This window comes from Perca flavescens, chromosome 3 (genome assembly GCF_004354835.1).
Source record: "Perca flavescens isolate YP-PL-M2 chromosome 3, PFLA_1.0, whole genome shotgun sequence".
In the NCBI taxonomy this organism is placed as follows: domain Eukaryota; kingdom Metazoa; phylum Chordata; class Actinopteri; order Perciformes; family Percidae; genus Perca; species Perca flavescens.
The window spans coordinates 4,906,723-4,918,930 of NC_041333.1; the positions used below are offsets into that span (position 1 = coordinate 4,906,723).

Below are 12,208 nucleotides of genomic sequence, written 5' to 3' on the forward strand. Positions count from 1 at the left end.
TTTAAAGACCAAAAACGAAATTGATTAATAGAGAAAATAATAGACAGATAAAAAAAATTATTGTTAGTTCCAGCTCTATTTTCAGATATGATGTAAAATACTCCATCAGTCCTGTTTGATGGTTGAGTACAGACTACCTCTGTAAGCTACAAGATGTAGCCTGCATCAATTTACTTTTCGCACATTGGGCCACATGAAAAGTGCTGCATAACCACTGAATTACAGGCTACCGCCTGCAAACATAAGTGTGAATGCAGCTTCTTAAACTGAAACTGGCCCCTTTCCTCCTGTTGCCTGGGTCAACGGCAAATCTCACATTCCCACAATGACACCCCCACAATACCAGGCCAGTCTTCAGTTTTACATTTGAAAGCATATTTAACTTTTCACTCATCCATTCACAGCCCGTGAGCAGTAAGACTCTGAGCCTGGCCAAGATTAGCTTTTGGCAGACAATGCAGTGAATTAAAGGCCACACATGGCCCCTCTCTTGTTCTCTGGGTGACCAAACACACTTCCAGGGCCAGGAACTCTTGACCAGTCTTTTTAACCCACAAGGAAAACAAACTAGGAATTGGAGATAAGTATATGGCAATGGATTTAGGATCAGAACTTGGCCAGACAAAAGTCTAGTCAGATAGAACAAGACAGATGGTCTTTTTCCTCGTTAACCTACCACATAGCGTCAGAGGTTTCAGTAGAGGTTGAAGGAAAAACCTTGGGCATATTGTCAAATGCTGAAAAAAAAGTATTTAGTTGTGAACTCGAAGATTTAAGACAGCACGTTAGTATCTCAATGGTAAAACATGTTCCTTCAGACTATTTGACTAAAAACCTTCCAGTTTTAATAGAAAATAGCTCATACATCACAGTTAATGGTAAGTAGATGTTGTTGTTCCTTCTTACATGTTTATCAAGAATTCACAAACAGGTCAAACATGTACAGCTAATTATACATTAACCCCTGACATTTAAGTCATTAAATAAACAGAAGAATTACAAAAGCACATCCCTGCCAGGTAAATAAATAGATAAATTCTCTTAAGAATCTCAGTAATTATTAAAAAAAAAAAAAAATAGCACATCAAAACTAGGACTTTGTATGATGTTTAATCATGACTTAGTGTCTCCTAATTCATATTTGGTAGATTTTATAGAATGTTTTGTTGAAAAGCTTATTTGGGCTTTTTTTTTTTTTTTTTTGAAATTCCCCATTAGTCAGTTAACACAATTAAACCCATTACAGAAAGTCATTTCACAAGAATTGCGGGCACCATACCCTGTCATAAAAGTATGACACAGTTAAAGTATGCAACACCAAGTATGCAAGTCCAATTTTGATTGATTATGACCTTATAATTGGTAATAGTTACGCAATACTAAGTCCCAATTTTGTCTTAATAGGAGTTTAGGCTTACTCCACTGAGTAAGTATGTTGGAAGCAGTTAAAGGTTTTGTCCCCCCAATTTGTTCAGCCATTTTTGTATATTTTCCTAGATGGAGAGGCCTTCCATATATGTGGGGGAGAAAATACAAAACAATGTGTGGAAGGTTAATAACGGGGTTTTTTTTAAGGAGGAAAAAAAAAACGGAGAGGAAAACCAGAACGAGGCAGATATTTGGAGGGACTATAAGCTTAGTACCGAAGGGGGCGACCACGCACAGCCGCACACTCATCCCTGCTCTAAACTCAGTAATTGTAAATCGTGAGGGACAACGCAGTCTTTCCCCCAGCATATCGGCTGGCGTGGCACCTTATCTCCCACTGTGTGTCCGGGGACTATTTCACATATTTCTCCCTAAGGATTTTCACGGCGTTCAATTAGGTGCGTGCGTGCTAATGGGCGTGTTGGACGGCTGCCTGTCTCATCCATGTGTGGCTCTGTGAGAGCGCTGTAAGCAGCAGCAGCAGCAGGAACAGCAGCAGCAGCACCTTGGAACAGCAGCAGCAGGAGGCGGAGGAGGAGGAGGAGGATTTGTGCCCTGCCGTACCGCGTCGTGCACACACAGTGGAAATACACTCTGCTGCTCCGGGTACTACCGAAACGGAAGGGAGAGGAGAAGGAGACCAAGTAGAAGCATAAGGGCTTTTTTGGGGGGCTTCTCAGACTATATTGGTGAATTGTCAACGGGACGGGCCTGCTACATTGGATGTGTCTTCAGAATGGTAAGGCTCATTTTAGTGAGATATTTTGCCAGTGTTGCAGAAAAAGAAAAAAAAAACAGACAGCTGCACACAAGCATCATGCAGTAACGTTAGCGGAGCGTATACGGAGAACTAACATAGGGAGCCGCGATCAGTTTCACTACACACGGATGTATTTTATTTGGGGTTTTTTTGGCATTATTTTTTGTTGTTGTTACATTTGCACTGTATGCTCATGCTGTCTTATTTTATATAATTTATTTTTACAAATCTGCCCATTTGCCCGCACGTTCGGCTATTCCAATCCTCGGACAGGGAGAGATTTACGGCGCAGCACGGTAGCCTACCTGCTCCTCGGTTTTTAGCAGCCTAAAAGGTTCGGAGACCGCCTTAACATCCCACTGCGTGCATCGGATAGCTAGTACGGGATCAAACAAGTCCACAGTTGCCTTTCAAAATAGGCTCGGGGAATAGGAACGGCCGCAGAGCGCGCTAAATTATGTGAGATAGGTACATAAATAACGGATGAAGACTGGGAGGACTGGCTTTCTGAATTTAGAGGTAGGTTAAAGTGCCCGGCTGTATGAAGGCTGAACATGTGCACACACACCTTGTCTGACTGGGTCTAAATAGGTTGCGAGTTGCATGCCTGTAAACGCTGTTGTTTTTACTTAAAGGCGTAACAAGGGGAAATGTAGATTTGTTATGGCTGGGGTTTGGACTGTAGCCCCCCTCCCCCCTACCTATTTTTCTTTTTATACAGGTGAGTCAACATTCAACTTTGTAGTAGTTTCTATATCGTAGTGTGGTAGCAGTACCAACCCAGTAGATCATGTAGTGTCTGCTGCTCTTGTTCTAAATGGAGAAATGCTTGGCAGGGCTTAGGGAAAACTGCATAGCTGATCGTTTTGCTACAGCATAATATTAACAATAATAAATGATACCATTCCCAAACGGGGCCTCCTTCCAATAAATACTGTGGTTTTACCATCATCACAACGAATAATAAATCAATAACTAACTAACTACAGTCCCATTATTAAAGTCATCCTACATTACATTTTAAATTTACCATAATTTGATTAGTTTTTATTTATTTTTTTTACGACTTTGTCCTGTTAAATTTATGAGGCAGAGCCTTAAAAACGGCATCATCACGTGGGGTCACAATCAAACCCATTGAGTTGGATGAAATAAATGAAGAAACCCAATGTTCTGCAGTTCACAGACATTGTCGGCTGGACGAGTGAAGGCGTGAGTAGGACCCATGGGAGTCATTGTTGGGGCCCTACACACAGCTTAAACCAGCACTGCACTCCGATTGGCCAAGTTGTAAGAATACCACACACACCTCTGAGTGGAGTGATGTAGTAGTCCTCATGTTGGTGGTTGATTTTGGTTCTTACGCTACAGTACATTACAACAATATGGACCATTGGTGTTGGTTATATGTTAATGGAGAATTTCTCCAGTGATAAACAAAAGTATACTTAAGAGTCATGTGAAATGTTAACATGGTAAATCAAGGGGAACCGATCTTTAACTGAAGAAAAGTTTACACCTTTGTGTCAAAACAAGTCAATCAAGAAAGTTCCCACCGTGATCTAAGTGAATGTTTTAAAGATTTATTTCAAATTGAAAAAAATAACCCTGGGTTATTTTCAGTCTGTATTGGTAGTCCAACTTTTCCCAGGACATGCTGCAGACATCAGAATCACTAAACAACTACTTTTTGTTATGTGTGGGTCTTTTCTTTTCCATTTCCAGAGCTTACAAGTGGCATCCAGAGCATTGGCCGTAGCAGGTTGCATGCCCTCAGATATTAGAGGTTAAATCCAAGGGAATCCAGGACCCCTCTGTCCTCTATGGCTAAGTGTTTGGTGGAGTCATCAAATGAAAAAATCTGAAGTTGTTAGGTCCTGCCGAGGTTAACCTTTGTAGAACAAGGCTGCATTCTCCCAGTTGTCTTTGTCGTGCTGATGAGCTCTGAGAAGCGGCCTCAGCTCCAGTTCTCTGCATGATAAGAGGGGAAAGAAGCCTCTCTTTGTGATCACAAGTGAAAAATCTGTTGCTTGTTTTTCCTGCTTTTGTTGTTTTTTTTTCTCACTGTGAACTGAACGCACAGCTAATTCTCCAAAGGAAAGATTGCTAAAAGAGAGATGACATGTAAGTGGCAGTTGGACCTTGTTATATTCCATAAACGATGGTTGTGTTTGGACTAACGTTGGCAGCTTAGGGGGGCAGAACAATGTCTGAGAGAAAACAATGAAATGCCTCTGTCCCTCTGGAGTTTTCCAGGGGGATATTGTGTATTTCAAGTAATAATTGTTGTGAAAACTGTATAGTCATCCAGGGAGGGAATGGCTGCTATTGAGGGAAATAGATACTGTGGATGGTGAAGACTACAGTATGTTCTCCGTGATCCTCGTGTGGCTCAGTGGGCAGAGCATGACAACATAAACGATGTCATGTTAGTTAGAAATAAAAGATATGCAGCATTAACCTGCTTTGCATTACAGAAAACCTTAACGTTAAATTGTTCTCTGTGTCCTTAAATTAAAAACGACTATATTTGATATTTACATGTAAATTGTATATCAGGTTTTCCTGTTACTTTGTCCAGTCGGTGATCCTTAAGTACCTGCTTTTTTCAACGTAGCAGCATTCAGTGCAACCAAAGGAGAGGTCGAATGTTCTAGCCCGGAGCATTATGTTTAGTTGAAGCTGCAGTCTATCATCTTGTGATTTATCACACATAGAACTAATGGGTAGCTGTCACAATTACACCACTTTATTGGACATGAAAGCTGGGCACTGCACCCTCTCTCACAGACACACACACACACACACACACACACACACACACACACACACACACACACACACACACACACAGCTTTATTTTATTTTTTTTAAATGTTGACCGCACAGCTCCAGACTTTGTGTGATAAGTTGAGAACAATGCAGAAATCAAAAGCATGTGTTTTCATGTTACCAAGTGACCAACTGATTGTTGCAATCACCATTTTCCTCCTTAGTGCAGTTGCCTCTGATAGCCCCCCACATACAGATACAGAAAGCTCAGATTGATGTCTGCAACATTCCAACAAATCTCTTCTGTGTGCTTTTATATGCTGCATTATTCAAATTGGAAAAGCAGAGAACTAAAGTAAAAGTAAAGTTATTTTTGTGGCCATTGTCAACCTGACCTGGGTTTTAACATGGAATTCTGTTTGTTTGATGCAGTATGTGCGTTTTGTGAGCCTTTGCTCTTTCAGTGTGACTAAGTGACTAGTAAATAACTAAAGAGCCTGAAATTGTAATGCATAACAGCCCCTAGTCAATTTCACCTTGGTGTTAGCGCCAAAATAAACATATCAAGAACCTAACTTTGCTGTATTAATGGTATAACACTGGAAACATTGGAAACCACATCAAAGAGAAATCCAAATTCCCTTGGAAATGTTGTATTTTGTCTCATTTTATAGAGAAAAAATGAAGGGAAATATGAAGGGAACAAAGAAACATTTGATCTCACACCTAAACAAACCCAAAACTTGATTTTCTTTTGCATTTTGATAAGGGATAAGTCACCTTAATAAAAGCATTAAATAACCAATAAAAATATGTAAAAAAAAAAAAAAAAAAAAGAAAATGAAATAATAGCGTTAAACATAGATTTGCGTGGATGTTTTAGATGCGTCTTCACATTTTCTGTATTCCTGGAGAATTGCAGCGTTCACTGTTTTTCTCTAACCCTATCAGATCCATTTTTCAAAGAACTGGAATCTTACACCTGTTTGGTGCTCTGAAAGTCAGAATCACTCAAACAAAGTACTTGAGGAGTGAGGTTGGGGTTGAAATTGTGCACTCGAGCCCCCCAGACACAGTGTAGTATTTCTCCTCCCGGCACACAGCAACAGACTTCCCTTTGTGTCTGACATTTCATAGTATGCATGTAGCAATTTTAAAGATGACTCTCATTGCTGCCAAAGCTAATGACAATCTGCAGGTGTGGCACTCGTTATCCTTACATACTCTGCTGGTGCAGTAGAGCATTATCCTGTTCACGTTTTTCTTAAAATCCGCTATGCTCCCCATAAAACTTGAATATTTCACAGAGCAGAAACATCATCCTCAGAGTAGAGTGGGGGATAGTCAAAGTGAGAGCATATCTACAGTAATGGCCATTGTTGGCAGTCCCAGTTAATGCATTAAACCTGCATCTTTTACATTATTAATGCAAACAGTCCTTTCAATTTTGTATATATTTTTGAAGTAAAGTTTCTTACCAGGTGCCAGACCAGCGTTGTATTGGACGAAAATGTGTTTTTTCACCACTTGATTTCGTTTGTGAAGGATGAATAAATGAAAACCATAGAACAGATGTTGTTAAAGAAATATAACCTAATTGGCTACAGCTGTTGCTCCTTGTAGGTCCATTCCTTACTTCTGTGGGTGTGTGGGTGACACATCAAGATCACCAACACTTGTACTCTGGAAATGCTCAGAATTATGTCTGACAACAGGGTGTGTAATAATAAGGGCTGAAGGACATTCCTTCAGATGTATGACATCTTAGACAAAATGAGACAGAAAAATAGGAATTCCAAAGGAAGCGGATTCAGTCGCGAGTGGTTAGAGGGGCAGTTGTGAAAATGAAAATTGAACAGTGGTTAAAGAAACTGTGGATGCACTTAACAAGGTAGTTGCTCTCCAGTCTTAGAATTACCCCTGAACCTTCTCTACAGTCTTAAAAAACAAGTCATCTATGAAATTCACAACGATTGTACATTCAACAGGGCTGCACAAATACAAAGCCACAGTGCATTGCCTGTATGAGCAGCCAAAACAAGTCCTACGGTCTGATTAGTTGTCTTGAATCTTCTATTCTTCTATCTAATAATTTGGGAAGAGTGTGTGTGTATGTGTGTGTGTGGGGTCTGTCTTTGAAATATCTCATGAACCGTTCATCCAACTTCACACTTGGTTTCCTAGGTACCCGATGAACTTGGGGTTTGGATTTTGGAGCAATTTGGACAGCATTGGATATCAAAAACTGTGAATAAAACTAAACGTCCAAACAATAAAGGTTGTGGAAAAAATTGACGTTAAAAAAAACAAAAAAAACTTGCTGACGCAGCACACAGCACCAACGTTACATGATTGCTGGATATAGGCTACCAAGCAAACTTTTCTTTACGTTCCTGGAGCACGAGCAGATATCTTGACAGAAACATCGCAAATGTTGCGTTGAAAAAGGTTTTGGGAAGAAAGGCGCTATGTAACGCTGGCTTTTCCGTGTCTATTATTTTTCGCCAAGAGGAAACTCAATAAAAAGCCATTTGCCAACACTAAATATCAGGCAGCAGTGTGCAGAAAGGTCTGGCAATGTTTGGAAATGAAAACCTCTGCAGTAGTGTTAACTTTGTTAACAATAATACGAAACGAGACAACACCGCCGCCATTAAACGCTCACTCACTGTGGCGATATCAACATGCAGTATCATGGCCGAAAAAGACAACACTAAAATGTAGTTGAACGAAAACTCTTTATTTGCATTGCTTTCTACCTTTTCTTTCCGCCCCTCTCTCTCACTCTCTCTTTCTCTGCACGCACGCACGCGCACACACACACACACACACACACACACACACACACACACACACACACACACACAAACACACTCACACTCACAGTCTGGAGCCGGCTGAAAATCTGAAAAAAGTCTGTCTCTACTTGGTCCGGTTCTGGTGGTTGTCTAACGCAGATACTTGCTGATTAGCTCTCATAACGGGCCGGATGGGTAGCGCACTGCCATGAGTCCATGAGGCAAATGTCTGATTACTCCACATTTTAATTGTGATATTTTGTGATTTTAATTCTGAATCTGCAACGATCTCTGTCAGGTAAATGTAGCAGTACAATGTTTTCCTCTGATGTAGAAGTACACTGAAAGTCAGTAGTAGGGTATACAGTGGAGTTTCATATTAAGTGGTTTGGGGTCCTTCTCAAAGTAATTTTGGGGTACTATTTGGTTCTGGAGAATGCTACAAGCAGCATTACCACAGGCCAAGCAATCGGTCCATTCCAAACAGACACATTTTCAACGGGCACAGTGTCGTGTTCCAAATTTTAAACATGGTTCTGGATCAGTAATGGGATAGGCGGCCATTTTGGGAGGGTCATTAGATCTGATGGTTGCCTTGCATGGTTGTTAATAGTCAAATAACATAAGGCCATTTTACATGACCAGGTGCACTTAGTGGTGCACGCTGTTCTCTTAGCATATCCCCCATATTCTCAGAAGTAGTAGTTTACATGCACTGCAGAGATGTACAGTAAATCAAATGGTGATGATGTTGGCTAGATCATAATCGCACTAGTGTTGTCAATTTCAGGCATGACTGGGGGAGGCCAACTGAAATTGTACTCTTGGATATTACAGACCATTTGTAAGGTTGTTCACAGTGCTTGAATTCTTGCCAGATCTCATGCTAATTTGTTTCTGTGAGTTTAAACTATGGTCGCTTTAAAAGAGGTGTTTTTAAAGGCTAATGAAAGTGACTAAAACACTTTTGGGTGTTTGGCAGATTTTGCTCAAATATGCAAGTGAAATGATTTACAAATGTGCAAATACAATGGAGACCTGTGGCACAGAAAATCTAAAACCAAAACAATGCTTGAAAAATTAAATGTCAAAGTAAATGTCATCAAACAATTTGCTCTAATACAGCAGAATTGGCGTTGCTAGTGTTACAAACCTTTATGTTGGATTGCCCACCACGCATTAAAAGACGGACGAGATGATGGAGAGAAATTGAGGCTGATCATTTCAAAGTGCTCCCAACTACTGCTCACAGACGGACTCTGCCCAACTGTCGGGTCAATGTGTTTTACACCACTAGAGTTAAATGCACTGCAGCAAATTGCCCCACTCCCTTTGTTCTGTATATACTGTGGCCTGCCGCAGCTATGGACAGCAGATAAAGAAGCTAGCAATTTGATGACTGAAGATCAACTCTTGTTCAACTTGGAAAAAAAGCAACAGAAAATATGTTTTTGAAGGTCACATTATGATGGGGATTTAGCTGACAGGCTTCACATTCCTAGCAGCTATCGGAATAATAAAGTGGCATCTTATATTTTTTCTGCATCTTTGAATCCTCCCATCAGAACCTCCTCCCTAGTGGCATTTCATCATGACCTGGATAATCTTATGCAAGATAGTGAAACGGCAGTTAATTTGCAGGTAATTAATCCCTAGTGATTTACAGTTACAGTACAAAGCAACATATACAGTAAGGCTGCAGTCAGTATGGCTGTGTAATGTTAGAATATATGATAATATGGCTACAGCACTATCAGGACTTTTCATTTTGTACAATGAATGTTTGGCAATGCAAACTTACTTATATCCAAAGCAGGATAAGGAATTTTTGAGTGTTGGCAGCTCATAAAAGTTGATATCTTCTGATCTTCTACTGATATGGAGTTGTGAATGTGGCATTTTCCCTATCACAGCAGTGAGTGGTGGGTTTAATAAACGGCCGGGATGTCTTCATTTTCAGCAGAACTGTCAGCTCATCACAGGAACATAGGATTTTGTCGTAGAAGCTGTGATTCTTTTTGCATAATTGAGGGAGTAGTTGCTTCTGTAGTTTGTAGTTGAAAAAGCAAAAGATGTTTGGAGGTCTGTGGCTCTAAAAAAAGAAACTGATATTGTAAGGATATGCAAACATTTTACAGTGGGGTGTTGCATTCGTGGTTTCTGTTCAAAATTTACATGTTGGCAGATCTTGTTACTACCCTGATGTGAAAAGGCCAAGTGCATGACTGTGTCATGAAGGAGTCCTGTCTGACTCAAACATGGCTGATATCTGGTCACCTGATGTTTCAGCTGTGTATAGTGCATGAAATCGTTTTTATTATTAAGTAACCCCAATACAATAAAGTTGTTTTGATTATTTAAACATTGTGTAGCTTTTGCCGTACGCATAGCTGTGTTTGATTAACAAGAGGAACTCATGAATGTTTGGATATGGATAACCGTAATGTTATACATCTTGGTTATTTAAATCTTTGTAATATGCTGTAATTTAACTGCCAGTATTTCATCTGGAGGTCATTCATGGATGTGGCAGTGGTTACATTAGATGGACAAACGACATGCAATTTTTATACGATCATAACACATTAATGACTATGCATGTATTTGGTTCTAGGCTGTGTTGTCAATTTCAGACATGACTGGGGGAGGCCCACTAAAAATGTACTCTGTATTTCAGACCATTTGTAAGGTTTATCTTAACACAGTACTTGAATTCTTGTCAGATATCATGCTAATTTCTTATTGCCCTATTACAAAGTAATATAACTATTTAACATGATATACTAGCCTATTTGTATTTAGCTATGATTAAAGGGATCCTTTTTTGGGAGGTTAATTTCTCCTTTTTCCCTATTACCCAGTTTGTTTTGTGTCACTGGATGTGCAGCTTGAAGGCATGTTAATTCAGCTCGTGGATGTCTGTAAGATAAAGTATCAGCTACCTTAAAATACACCCACAACACAGGGGTTCATAATCCAGCTGCTACCTGAACCCTTAAGGCTTAGACATTTAAGGAATCAACATAAGAAGGGCATATACACGTTTACAAGCCTAATTGGAAAGAAAACTAGGGATAAGCTCTCAAACTGTATGTTTTAAAATTAAATAGGATAGAGCTCAAATATCAAATCGAATGCCACGATATTTTTGACCAAATACATCAACGTCGCTATTGCGGCAATATTGTAGGGTTGACAATTGGTGCCTTCACAAAATATTTACAAAATTAGATTTTTTATAAATAATCACGTTCAACGTGGATATAATGACTAAGTGGGTAAAGGCAAACATAGAACAGCTAGAACAGTCTGGTGAGTTCAGAAAATTACATCACTTTACTGTAATGCAGCCTTTAAAACGTCATATTACGATATTATGATATCCAAAATGTAAGACGATATCTAGTCTCATATATGCTGCCCAGCCCTAAGCTAGGCTAAAAAGTTAATTTGAACACCAAAGTACACTTGGTGATCATACTGTAGTAACCGCAGTATCATGGGATAGCATAGTCTGCCTGTAGCCATGAGGGTGCCTCTGGAAACGTTTATTTGGCCAAAAGAGATAATTTTGCGGTCTGTATTCTGTGTCTCATTAATCCAAGCACTCAGATAGCGTCTCACGAAGGAAACTGTCTGCCTTTGATTATGTCCATGTGCATGTCACTCCACGTCAAGGTTCAGCCGAACAAGTGTTTTAAGCTCGACAAGAGACAAGTGATGTGAGAAGATTTTTTTTTTCTGTACTGTAGAGGTCCGGGGCCAAACTTTTGCCTGAAAACTGGATCAAACTGGCTGGCTGTGTCTGAGACATCAGAGTGCTGCCAACAGGGTCTGTTCTCTTCATCCAACCAAACACCAGGGTGACATCCATGGCATGAGGTCATGGTTGTGCCTCATTATTTCTATTTAGTAATAGGAATTCTCAACCCCAGCTTTGAAAACTGACTTCAGCTTCCCCAGTTGTGTGAGTTATTAAATCAAATGGGAGTAAAAGTCTTTTCTTTGTTTTTGCAGGAAACTGACATTTTTGAAACCTGCGTAGGAAGGTTTTCAGGGGCAGGGAAGTACTGAAAAGGAGTTGTCAATATATTTTGCAAGTGTTAGGCAGCAAAGTGGAGTGATAGCTCTCAGGGGGGCTGGCTTTTAGTTGTTATTCTATAAATATTAATAAAACCCAGTGGCATGCCTGGAAGGAAGCTAACAGTTTGCTCATGTCACAGACTTCAATGTGACAAGTTGCGAAAAGAGTGATGAGATGACAAAGAGGTGGGAAGATGACATTTAGTGGCAGGCCTCATTTTTCAAATATAAAATGGCATCACTGAAAACAGAAGCAGAGTCTGCTGACCTCTCCCTCACCAAACTGTGACCCAGCAACCAGTACCTTCGGTTGGGTTTTATGTTTTGTTTGTTTAGTTATTGATTGATTTGTTCTTCAGTCACCACC

At 40.0% G+C, this 12,208-nt stretch overlaps 1 protein-coding gene across 2 annotated transcripts in view; it reads left to right on the forward strand.

Annotated features, from left to right (window-relative positions):
- The first annotated feature begins 1,990 nt into the window (after positions 1-1,990).
- The window catches only part of tenm4 (teneurin transmembrane protein 4), a 184,424-nt gene continuing 174,206 nt past the window's right edge, over positions 1,991-12,208 (forward strand). For both annotated transcript variants that reach the window (XM_028573643.1, XM_028573644.1), the window contains exon 1: positions 1,991-2,167. The gene's annotated coding sequence lies outside the window, so the exon portion shown is untranslated. The remainder of the gene's footprint in view (positions 2,168-12,208) is intronic.